Source organism: Centruroides vittatus, unplaced genomic scaffold, assembly GCF_030686945.1.
Source record: "Centruroides vittatus isolate TY-2023 unplaced genomic scaffold, ASM3068694v2 contig_801, whole genome shotgun sequence".
Lineage (NCBI taxonomy): Eukaryota > Metazoa > Arthropoda > Arachnida > Scorpiones > Buthidae > Centruroides > Centruroides vittatus.
The window spans coordinates 87,103-99,674 of record NW_027122519.1 but is presented as its reverse complement, the minus strand read 5'-3'; positions in this window follow the sequence as shown (position 1 = coordinate 99,674).

Below are 12,572 nucleotides of genomic sequence, written 5' to 3'. Positions count from 1 at the left end.
GGTACACAAGACAAATAATTATCCGACAGCTTAGCTAGATGGGAAATCCGATGCCCTCCCCGCATAGGAGAGGATCAAAGATACGAAATAATAAGACCCATTTTAAACTGTTCAATTCCTTAGTGCTAAATGCTCTGCTTTATGCTGCTCCAATTTGGAGTTTAGACAAAGTTAATAATCTAGAAAAACTCCAAAATATATTCATTCGCAAGTTATACCAATTAGAATACAACACACCAGGGAGCGTTCTTCGCTTGGAATTTAAAAGATATAAACTAACCACGATTTTGTTTAAAGGATATATCAAATGGCTACAAAAAATAATTAAAATAGAGGACTTGTCTACAGAGCTAGTATTTTCTTTATATGAAAGATCAAAGAAGATAAATACAAATCGAAACTGGATTACTCAACTGTCTCGCATTCTTAATGAATGTGGTTTTTCTATTGAACTGGTTTTCTACTATCTCAGAAACAATGATCAACAAACTAACCAATTATTTCATACTGTTATAGAATATTTTATAGTTCAAGACACTAACGATGTTCAAAAGAAGCAATAAGTTTTATTACCACTACCTCTTTAACTATCCGCATATTAACAACTATATTCTTTCGATCCTAACATTTCAAGGTAAAAAATTTTTACTCAAATGAGACTTAATCAAAGAGGATTAATTTTAGAAGGTGACTATATAGAGTATGCACATTCCATTTGCCCAAACTGCAAGAAATTGTTATCGAAAAGTCATTTAGTTCTTGGGTGCGACATGGAGAAAGATCAAAAGTTAAAAACTACTGGCGATCAAAGCGTCAATCAAGATGATGAAAGTTATATGTATGGCAAGTTTAATCAGGCTACCACTGATGAAATTTTTAACCTTTGTAATAATGTCAAAAAACTTTTAAATGAAAGTCTTAAATATCTTATGCTATTTCATAAATTGTAAAGAGATTTGATTCTTTTGTACATGTTCGTCTAATTTTTGTGTCTTTTGTTGAATGTTCATTTACCCCCTTGTAACAGGCGACTGCCTATTATGATAATAAACGGATTATTATTATTATATTCACTAACAAACAACTCTGTAAATGAATGATCGATAATTTATAAAGCTATAATAATGAAATAAAATCTCAAATTTTTTCAAAATTCGAATACATATCCAATAATGAACAAATATTCAATGGTTTGTACCTTCTACTTCCACGATTCTAATTTCAAACGTTCCACAGAGGTGGGTAGTTACAGTCGGGCCGGTTCGGACTCGAAACTACTAAAAACAGTTCCACGTGGAATGTCGAGACAGTTCCAGTTTCTGAATTACCGACTCATTCTTCATTTTGTACATTTATGAATGTAGCTTTTAAAGAAAGAGTGAAATCTTTATCTGGATTTGAACATAAACATATAGTTAAGTTAATAGTATATTTTTCATTACTTAACAGCTAACTCATGTTTGAAATAGAATGGATAAATACTGACATTTATCTGAAAAAGTAACTAGAAATTTATATATCCACAATTTTCTATTTCAGACATTAACAATGCTGTATCATCAATGCTTTTATTTACCCACTATAATTTAGTTTATAAATAATATTTATTTTAATGAGAATACCATAATTTAGAATATACATAAAATTTACCAATCTTTAACTTAATTCTTAATTCTAGGAAAATCGTGATAAAATTTGAAATTAAATAAGTATACATTCTTTATGTTTTTAGTTTACACTTTTTACGAACTTTGTTTCATTTAGTTCTTCAATATACGCATGGTTTTATAATATATTTAATAATTCTTCTATAGTTTACTGACTTTTCGCTCTTCCAATTTGTATACCGTTACTTTCGGTGCTCTGCTACTGCGCAGGAAGAATTTTTCGGCTAATTGGCTGATATCTTATCCGTCGGGTTTAGAGAAACTCGTGAAACGAACGTAGCTTTGCCTTTAAGTTCGTAATACAATTAAACTTGTTCCATAAATAGTTAATTATAGTTTAAATCACAAGTTTTGAAACCATTCCTTAGAGAATTAAGGATATAAAAGATTGAATTCGGAAAAGAAAAATTATTGATTACAGTGAGTTTCCAATTTTCTATATAATGTACTTTAGTAAGATTCACAGCGTTATATTTAGCTTAAATTCGCATTTTAAAAGTTAATGATATTTTTTTTTTATTTTTCGAGTTTATTCTCTAATTACATTTTTACTATTTCTGTTTTTCTTCAACAATTTCGGTATAAGGTCTAATAACAATTGTAATATTTAAATATAATAAAAATAATTAAATAAAATAATTAAAAATAGTATAATACATTTAATAATATTATATTATTAAATATATTGACTGAAGAGGGTCATTGCCCGAAACGTGTATTCATACTCGTATCAACTAAATAAAGATGGAAAAACGCCAAGTGTTTAAATAGTAGCACGATTTGTGTTTCAGAATCATAAAATATTATATTACATTCGTTTTATATTAAAAAAGAGCATAATTTTATTATGATCTTTTTTTAATATAATATCAATATTTTTATTATTGAAAATGCATCAGGTATTTGTTTGTCTTTATTACCTGTAAAATGGCTCTTGGCCAATGGTTATGATACTAAATAAATAAACTAATGAAATTAAAGTTACTTTCTTTAGTTAGTGTTTATCCATAAGTTTATGATTCTATTTTTAAATTTAATAAAATTTCAACTTTTTAATCAGTTTGTTGCAGTCGTTAGAAATCGAGAAATCTCATTTCGTTTAGTAAGAAAGTTTAAACTGTGCTGTTTCAATTCATTTATACATAAAATATATATGCACCTAAACATATGCTACATTATGTTTTGCACAATATAGAATTTAACAATTGCTAAAAACTGAACATAAAATTCCACAGCTAAAGGTGCGTTTAATACTTGAATCATAAATATTTCGTAAACAGAATTATCTTTTATTTAATAAAGATTATATTCCCGAGCTTTTTCACAATGCGTTAGTTTACTGATAATTATGAAAAATTATGTTTAGTTTTTGTTCATATTTTATATAATTTGTATTTTGTAAATTGAAATATAATACAATATTTATTAAATTAAAAACATTTAGTTAATGCATTATATAATGAATATAGTGTATTGTACTTTATAATAAAAAACTTTTATTCTGAAATATACTATATGAATTATTTGATTATTTGAGAAAATAATAATATACATTTGTCTACTATATAATACCATATATCGACAATTTATTTGTTCAGCTGTATTTATAGCAAATGCAAATACAATTATAACTGCAAATATAAACATTCTACATTTATATCATTGTCCTTTTGTATTTCTGTTCTAGTTATCGTAGTGCATTTTTTGAAAATTCTTCAATTTTCGTTGATTCCGTACACTTCGTCGCGTGTATTGAATTAATATTTCTTTATAAACGTAAATCTTAAGTAATTGAAAATCACTGAAAAATAAAAATTACGACCAAATTAATGTTATCAATTAAGACAATAAAATCAATTCATGATGCAAAACCATATTTTGAGAAAGTATAATGAAATTTTGATTATTCGGCATAAAGATATATCAACATCGTTTTTAAAACAAATTTAAAACAATTCGTTATAGAAATATGTTAAATAATAATTTTGGGACTATAGTTATCAAAAAAACTTTCATTATATTAACATACGTCTAATTTCAAATTATTTGTTTCTGCTACCTAAAAGGTGGCACAAATAAAATGTTATGTCTGTTTTAACATTTATTTTATTTACTTTTAATTAAAGAGTATTGAGTTTATTTCATCGTTAAATATGATATCGCCCAAGTTTCCAAATTTACTTTGACTCCAAGAACAATAGTCACTACGTTTTGCACTTCGGAAATTCAATTTTTCTGATATAGAATGTTAGTATTGCTTCACCTTCCACAATAATATAATAATGCCATTAGTTAAAAAAAGAGATAATCGTAAGCTAAATAGTATAAATATAGGCCTACAGTATTATAGGCCCAAATATTCTTCATCCTTCATAGGTGCTAACCAATACCATTGCCGATTAGGCCTATGCGTAGTAAGCGTAATTCAGGCTAGTTGACTAATTCATATTTTGATAGTAACTCACTTCTCACTTCTCATTTAGAGTTCTGGTCGACTTTATGATATCTATTTTCTTCTAGATCCAGGTTCTAAGCTAAGTCGAACCTTCATAATTTATCGTGGATAACGTGAGTGAAGCAGCATTTTTTATTAATTGTTTTTATTTCTATGTACTTACTCTTATAAATTTCTGTTTGTGTCCTTGCCTACTTAAACCTTGTTTATTAATAGGACTTAATTTGCTGGTGTAGTTTCCAATTAACAGATAGAGGAGATCTTAGTCAAAAGTGAAAATAAAATATTTTTATCTTCATCTGAAAATAAAGACATTTCGGTGTCCACGTAGACAAGGATACAAACAGAAATTTATCATTTTTCGTTCCTCTCGCACCTTGATCAATCCTTTTGTGTCATACCCTTTGTAATTTGGGTTATTTCTGCCAATCATATATTTTTTGTCTTACTGTAAGTAATCAGTTAACCAATTTGTGCTGATATCTAACACTTTGGACAGATAGCACGGCCAACAGTAAAACCTCGAGATCCTTCGGCTCCTCACTCTGACCACATTTCCTCACCGGAAATATGATCAAGGCCTTGGGCCCTGCTCTCGTGTCCTCTTTTAGGATCCGAATCTCATTGCTACAGTAACACATTTCTCTATCTCGTCAGTTCTGCTGATGTCAGATCTGAATTACAAATGTTAAATTTAATTCATTGTCAAATATTACTTTTTTAAAAATTACAAGAAAACGGAAAATGTATAAACTTTTTTCAATAAAAGAAAGACAAATTATTAAATTTTTAACAATTATCTTAAAATTCATTAATACATTTTTAATAAAGTAAATTAGTTATCATAGAATACAATCGCATCACACTACTACTGTCAGATATAAAGCAAACTTTCTTTTCTTTACCAAACACTTTGCTTAATTGAAATACAAGATTGAATTTCAAATTTAATAGAGTAAAATGATAAACATGAATGCAAACCAGTTATATTTGTTTTGATTGTAAACACTAGTAATATAAATGTATTGTTAATCATACATGTACATTTTCTTTCGTTCTTTGAAATCAATAAAAATCTGAGAAATGTCTTCTATAATACATAAAATAATTGAATGTTTACATAAAATTCAACATAATTATTCAAATTAATTTTATAATTTGAAAAATACAACTTATATTGTTAAAATATATGTTAAAATGCTTTATAAAAATTTTAGTTTTTAAATTATTGTAATTATTCTTGTTTGCATTAAAAAACAAACATTAAATTCTGTCTTAATAATTAACTTATTCTATGAGCAAACGATATACAATTTATTCCAAAAAACATGTTTTATATTAAAAAAAACAGAAAGAAAATATTTTTGAAGTGACTGGTTATGTGTAACTGTATACTATAAATTACTGAAACAGTTTGCTTTCTTTATTTTATATATACACGAACTTATCAATTCAGGAGATCATTATACTATACTGCACATTTATTCATGCTGTTAATAACGAGAAAAATAGTGATCGGTACAACTTAATTTTTATGCACAATTATTTTCTAATAAACACTTGTAAATGCTATTCTCTCCTTGTTTTTTATCGATATTTTTTACTAGAGGCGAATGTACAGCACCCCAAGGCCAATGCGACATCGCCATACCTTCAATTTACCGAAGATGATAATTTTTTAATTTTATTTATTAATAACTATTATATTTAGCTAGGGAAAAATAAATTTATATTATATATGTATATAATATCAATTCTCAAGCATTTACGTTTGAGTCATTTATAAAAGCATGGGTGCAGAAATATTTTCAGAAGCCAAAATTTTCCCCTAATAGAAATTTTACATACATAATTTTTGCTCATTAGAACACAATATAAAACATTTTTTGAATGAAATAATAATTATTACTACATAGTTTGAAAAATTATAATTTAATCCTACAAATAATAAAATAGGCCTACTGTAAACAAAAGTTCTGCACACCAGAACACAAAAGAAAACATTTTATAAAGGGGTTATTGGAAATTTGTAAAGATGAGAATTTTTAGTAATATTATTTTTAATAGTTTTAGTCCTGTTTTTAAGTCTAATCTATTTTAATTTCGTAAAATAACTATGTGATTTTTTCCTCTAATATTATAGTAATAGTTTCTCTAGCCGTCTGGTCCACTCATGTTGAATGAATTCTCATCATTCAGTATAACGTTTTGCCATTTATTAGTCCACGTCTTGATATTTAGCCCGTGTCAAAGACTTATCTTTACGGGTCTTATTTAGAAGCAGTATTTGTTTTATTTTCTTACTTTATAGATCAGGGATGGCCAACACGTAGACCGCGGACGACCGGTCGACCGCAAAGGTTTTGAAAGTAGCCCGCGAAGCTAAAATTGAACAACTTGCTTTCACTTAAATTAATGTTTAAAAATTTTAATTCGATAATTTATTCTTGCAATAATAGACTGTGCAACGTACCCATACTGTTTGTATTTATCCCGATGAACAATGCAAATGAATGTTAACTTTTAAATTAATTGTAGTCGCAACGCATGCGCATATAAATGGCAATTGCATAAAATGGCGCAAAATCATGTGTCAGACAGTAACGTGACAGCCCCTGGCTTTAATCCACTTGTTACTCCTTCTTTGTGCACTTGAATTTACTTTAATTTTAGTTTTTTTTTATTTATTCATACAGTTAACAGAAGCAGCTATGTTAGTTTAAAAATTATTGTTTTAAATGTTATTAATATTTAACCCTATTATTTTAGAATGAATAAACCAAGTACAGGTACAGGCCGGAAAAAAATAGTAACTTATCATTATTTACTTATCATTATTAATTATTTATTAAAATATCTATGAAAAATTCTAAAATTGTTTGCCCATATTCATAGTCGCCCGCAGACTATATTTTACCGAAAAAGTAGCCCCTAAGGGATAAAAGTTTGGCCACACCTGTTATAGATGATTACATATACTGTTGATTTTGACACATTTATCGCTAGGTGAGATGTAATTTGCCCGAGACTCATTATAGAATTGCTAACATTACTGAAAATTTTTATTTTTGCGAGAATTTGGTGCAGAGAGTCTTCCAAATAACTTTCCCCCCTATATTCTATATTAGAATTGATGTATTTTTAAAATGATGATGAGAACGATTTTTTTTTCCTATAATGAAACCTTTAATTTTTCTTTAATCTTGTATTTTAAAACTATATTGTTAGGGAACTTACTCCTAATATACTACTGTCCTGTCTTTTATACTATATTTTGTATTTTATTCTGTGTTATGTTGCATATTAATTGCAATTTTCGTGCAAAAGCAGATATACCACTTTCATTTTGGGACAAGTATATCCTATGGGGCTGTCCATAAATTACTTCCTCATTTTCCTTGAAATTTTACTTTTCCTCCTTCCATTGTTCCAGTTTGTACAAGTTTCCGTAACCTCCCTCCCTCTCCGGACGTCCAACAAAACTCAACTCCACTCGAAATTTTTACCACTTTATGAATAATAAAATGTAAAAACTGTATAAAATTTAATGAAATAAAATGGGCGTTCATTGAAGTTCAATTATTCCCTTGTCCGACTTTGTCCTACTTGTCATAACACTCTCCTTTCTTCCAGTGTGAATGTCATTTGGACAGCACCTATACAACATTCTCAAAATTGATTTGTAGTTTTATTTTTACAGATTTTTGAAAAAAATTATTATTATACGATTTCATAATGTACGAATAATTAATTCTGTTGTAATGTTTTGTAATGTTCTTTATAACAAACACGAAGGCAAAAAAATAAATGTTTATGTAACAAAATGACAGGAAATCGGGAGCCAGTTAAACCGGTTGGGCCACTGGGTGACTGATTAAATTTTAATTATAAAGCTTTATATTCTTCCAGTAGTGGGATTAAAACGCTTCGTGTCTGCGTGTCTCTACAATGTTCTTCTTATTGCTTTATTAATATCATTACTTCTCAGTGGTTCTATAATTTCGTAAAAAACTGTATTTCAAAATCTCATGGTTAGTGGTCGTGTGTTTGGTTTAAATTTAAAACAAGCATCGGCCCATAGACTTTATGTGACGGATTTTGACCAGAAATATCTAGGCCCATAGATCGAATTTCAAATTTCCTGATTAGTCACGACCTCGACATTTGCGAAAAGTTATTTGCGAAAAATCATGTGTGGTTGTTTCAAATTTACACCGGCAGTCGCCACATAGACTTTACATGGTGTATTTTGACGTAGAATATCTTGGCCGCTAGATCGAATTTCAAAATTCTGGTTTCGTACGACATAGGCCTTATCGAGTTCTATATATTTGCAAAAAATCATGTTTAATAATGGTGCAGTACTTTGAAGTTCGATCATATACAAGACACTTTCTGATTTATAAAGGACTTCGCTAATGCTTTGCTCAATTACAGTTATGGAATGAAGTTTAAATTTCTAACATAAATTATAGACAAAAATAACTATATTAAACTTGAGTAAACCTTCTTGACTGTTAATACTTATTTACAAAAACAGGAAGTTTTGCAAACTATTGTTTATTTTCTTTTCAACGTTATAAGAAACAAGCTTAGCATATGTAAATAACCTTACTTGCTTATACAAATTTAAATAATTCAAAATCATAAAAGTCGCATGCTAGATTCAAAGTAACAATACTATAGTCATACACCATAATTTGTTAACGTTCTATAATAAAAATTTTCTATATAAATTGCTCAATTATTGTCGTAAATTTTATATGTTTAATATAGTTCAGCTAATATGTTTGAACCACAGTATAACATATAAATATATGCCAGCATGTCATTTGCTCGAAATGTTCTAAACATTACAAAGATTTTAAAATTAAGTATTAATTCACTTTCTTTAAAGAATCAAATTTTATAAAATTGAATTAAAGTGAAGTCAGTTTTTAAGTTTATCTGATAATTTAAATTTATTTACACGTAGAAAAAAGGAAGCCGAAACTTGGTCTTATCTATTTAAATATTTTAAAATGGGAAAACTTTTAAAAAATGTCACTCTTCGTATAGCAACGTATCAGGTAACTATATATTTAAATTTAACTGAATTATTTATTGTTACTTATTTCCAATTATCATATATTAATTTTAAATGAATTACAGTATATAAATTTATTTAAATTAAATTATTTATTATTACAGGTAGGTAATTATCTTATTCTTAAAACAACATAAAATTTCTAGTTAGTATGAAACAAAGTTTTATTTAAAAGAGTTTATAAACTACAGTATTAAAATTATATCAAATTGTTTGTATAATTAAAACTTAAAGATTCCTAGTCTCATTAGAAGTAGAACAGTTCCTTCATTATTACAGATAAGAATAGTGGAATAGATTTCCAAGAAATGAATTATGGAGACTTCATTACTACTAATTTTGCAATATTTCACCAGTTTTATAAAAAGGAACAAATAATAAATATTTTCAATTAGAAGTTATTTCATAAGGATAACATAGCGAAATGAAAGTTTCTCTTTTAAACATTTTATTTTATCAAATTAAATAAAGTAAAAGTTACATAATTAGGACAATAAGAGAATTTGATTTACTAGCTACTGTTGCATATCAGAATGTTATGAAAGATGGTCACAATTCATTCATTATAGATAAACTTGTCACATCACAGAATTCGCCAAATATTAAGCCAAAATGCTATGACCATTGGTAAGAATAATTACAGGATTTGCACCTGTATCCCACGATTGTATGCTTTGCATTGCTAAACGCAATGCGAATTACTCAATTATTTATAGATCAGAATTACCTTATACAGAGTTCATTTGTGATCAAAGTATGAAATAAGCAAAATTTTCATAAAACATTTGTGTACATTAAAAGATTTAATATTTTCGCTTCTATACTAAACAAATTTGGAAAACTTATTCTGTAATATAAACAAATATTTTTGATGCAATATGTATACTGTATCATACTGTATACAGTATAATACAGTATGTACAATTTGTATTAATTATGTCGAAAAGTGTCTTTTACTTATTCGATGATATTTTTATATATGAAAATTTAATATATTTTTCTATTTTCGTTTTCTGTCATTGTTCTTTCCGTTTACAGATTTAGACCTTCCACAAATAAAACTTATACCCGTGTATTATAGAATTTATATAAGTACAGTAATTTATACGGATAATATAAAAAGTAATCTATTTACAGATTACTCAGAAGTGCAACGTCCTTATTATCGAACAGTTACTAGTTGATCAATTAATTATTAAAAAAATTTTTATACTAATTACTGTTAAACTCTTTTTATAATTTACCAATATGATGACAGAAATACTATACCATACTGTTCCTATTATGTAGCCGGATCGCTACATTTCTTTTTATTTATTCGGTTAGGTTTTTTAATAAAAGATCTGGACTCCATTATGTGACCGAATTTTCGATATTGAAAAATCGGTATTTTTGTATGCAGTTAACATCGCATTCTAACGAAATTCGAGGTTTCTTTAAATTACTGGTAAACCGTCTTTTCCATTATCGAGTCTACTAATGTATTGCAGATCACATAAATGCGTAGCCAAAGCAAAAGTTGGATCCGAATTTGCATTAATTTTTCTATAAATAGAAAAAAAGGATTACGATCTAATGTTATTCTGTAGTAATTACATTAAAACTGAGAAACTAATATAATCATAGTAGAAACATATACAGTCAAACCTGTTTTTATGCGCTCCTTTTATGTGCGATTTTTATTTGTGCGATTTTTTTAATGCGAATTTTTAATTTGTGCGGTATAGTTGGCGACTAGTCTCGTGCGATTCGTCATGTCTTACGTTGACTTATTATAGCTAAATAAACTTATTATAGCATAAATGCACTTATTATAGTAATATTATTGCATGAATATGCGAAAAATGAAATAATTTACTTTTTAAGTCAACAAAACACCACCTGGACAAAAATATGTAAAACAGACGATAGACCAGACGATGCAGTCAAGTGCTGACATCTGTTGTCAATAAATTCTATTTCGTACGGTTTTGAGTTATTTTCTATGTGAGACTTTTTTTATGCGGTCCCTGTTGACCGCATAAAAAAATTATTTTTTTAATTGTGTTGCGAAAACTATTATTTACAGCCATTCGTGAAGTTTCGTGAGATTTTTTTTAATGCGTTTTTTTTAATGCGGTCCCTATCCCCCGCATAAAAACAGGTTTGACTATATATTAATTTATTTATAACTGCAACAGAAATTAATAGACGATTAATTACAGTAACTATTTCATAAATAAGTTTTATACGTATGTTTTTATTGAATTCATTAGTATTTTTTACAGATCGAAAACGTTATAAAATACAGAGAAATTAATAACAAAACGGAATTTATAAGACACAGTGGATGTCTTTCTGATTTTATTCTACTTTTACAAGATAGCTTAGGATTCAGGTAGGAATTACTTGAAATAAAACATCATAAATTACATAGAACATATAAATAAAGAGATTATAGTGTATTGAATAAAAGTAAAAGTTAATAATTATATATTATCAATGTTTTATGATTGTTAAAAACCTGAGGATGGCCTGTAGAATAGGTTGAAAACGTTCGTTAGAGTTAATAAATAATTCTCAATAAGATAGATGTTGTTTTGGGAGTTAATTAAACATTCTCATCAACACTTTTTGATTAGAAACATTCTTATTAAAATAGTTATCAGATTTATTTATAAAAATTTTATAAACGTTTTATTTCAGTACATATCTATTAGAAAATGTTGAAGAAGGAATTAAATTAAAAAATGGAACGTGGACCGGTCGTAATGGACATGTTCACAGAGATGTATGTATTGCTTTAAAACTGATTTTAAAATATTTTCAAGATTAAAATATGAAAAACTAGAGCAAACTTTTTAAATTAGTTATTATCTATGATTGTACAATCTGCATAAAATACCATCCGTGCATTTGTATGGTCACTTTGTCAACGACAATTCTGACTAATATTTTCAATTCAGATATTATAGTAGTAGGTAACTGTATTATGTGCTGCACATACTACAGTTTAAGAAATACAATTACAATTTTCAATAATTAATGTGCATAAAATTTAACGAAGTTTTGGTTTTTTCTGAAAAAGGCGCTGAACAGGTAACTGTAATTTGAATTACAGTAGAGCATCGATTATCCCTTTCATGGTAGAGGCAGTGTTGCCAGCTAAAACACGCAAAAATTTAACAAAAATAATATTAAAGTAGCCAAGATATAGCCAAATATTGTAGCGCCACATCACTAGCGGACATTTGAATTTGCGGACTAGAACGCGGTCGGTTAATCGATGTGACGGTTAATCGTGGGTCAAATAATCGATGCTCTACTGTATTCTGTATGACAATAATTAAACGGGTCCGTCTTTTAGTTGAACACTGGTTTACGA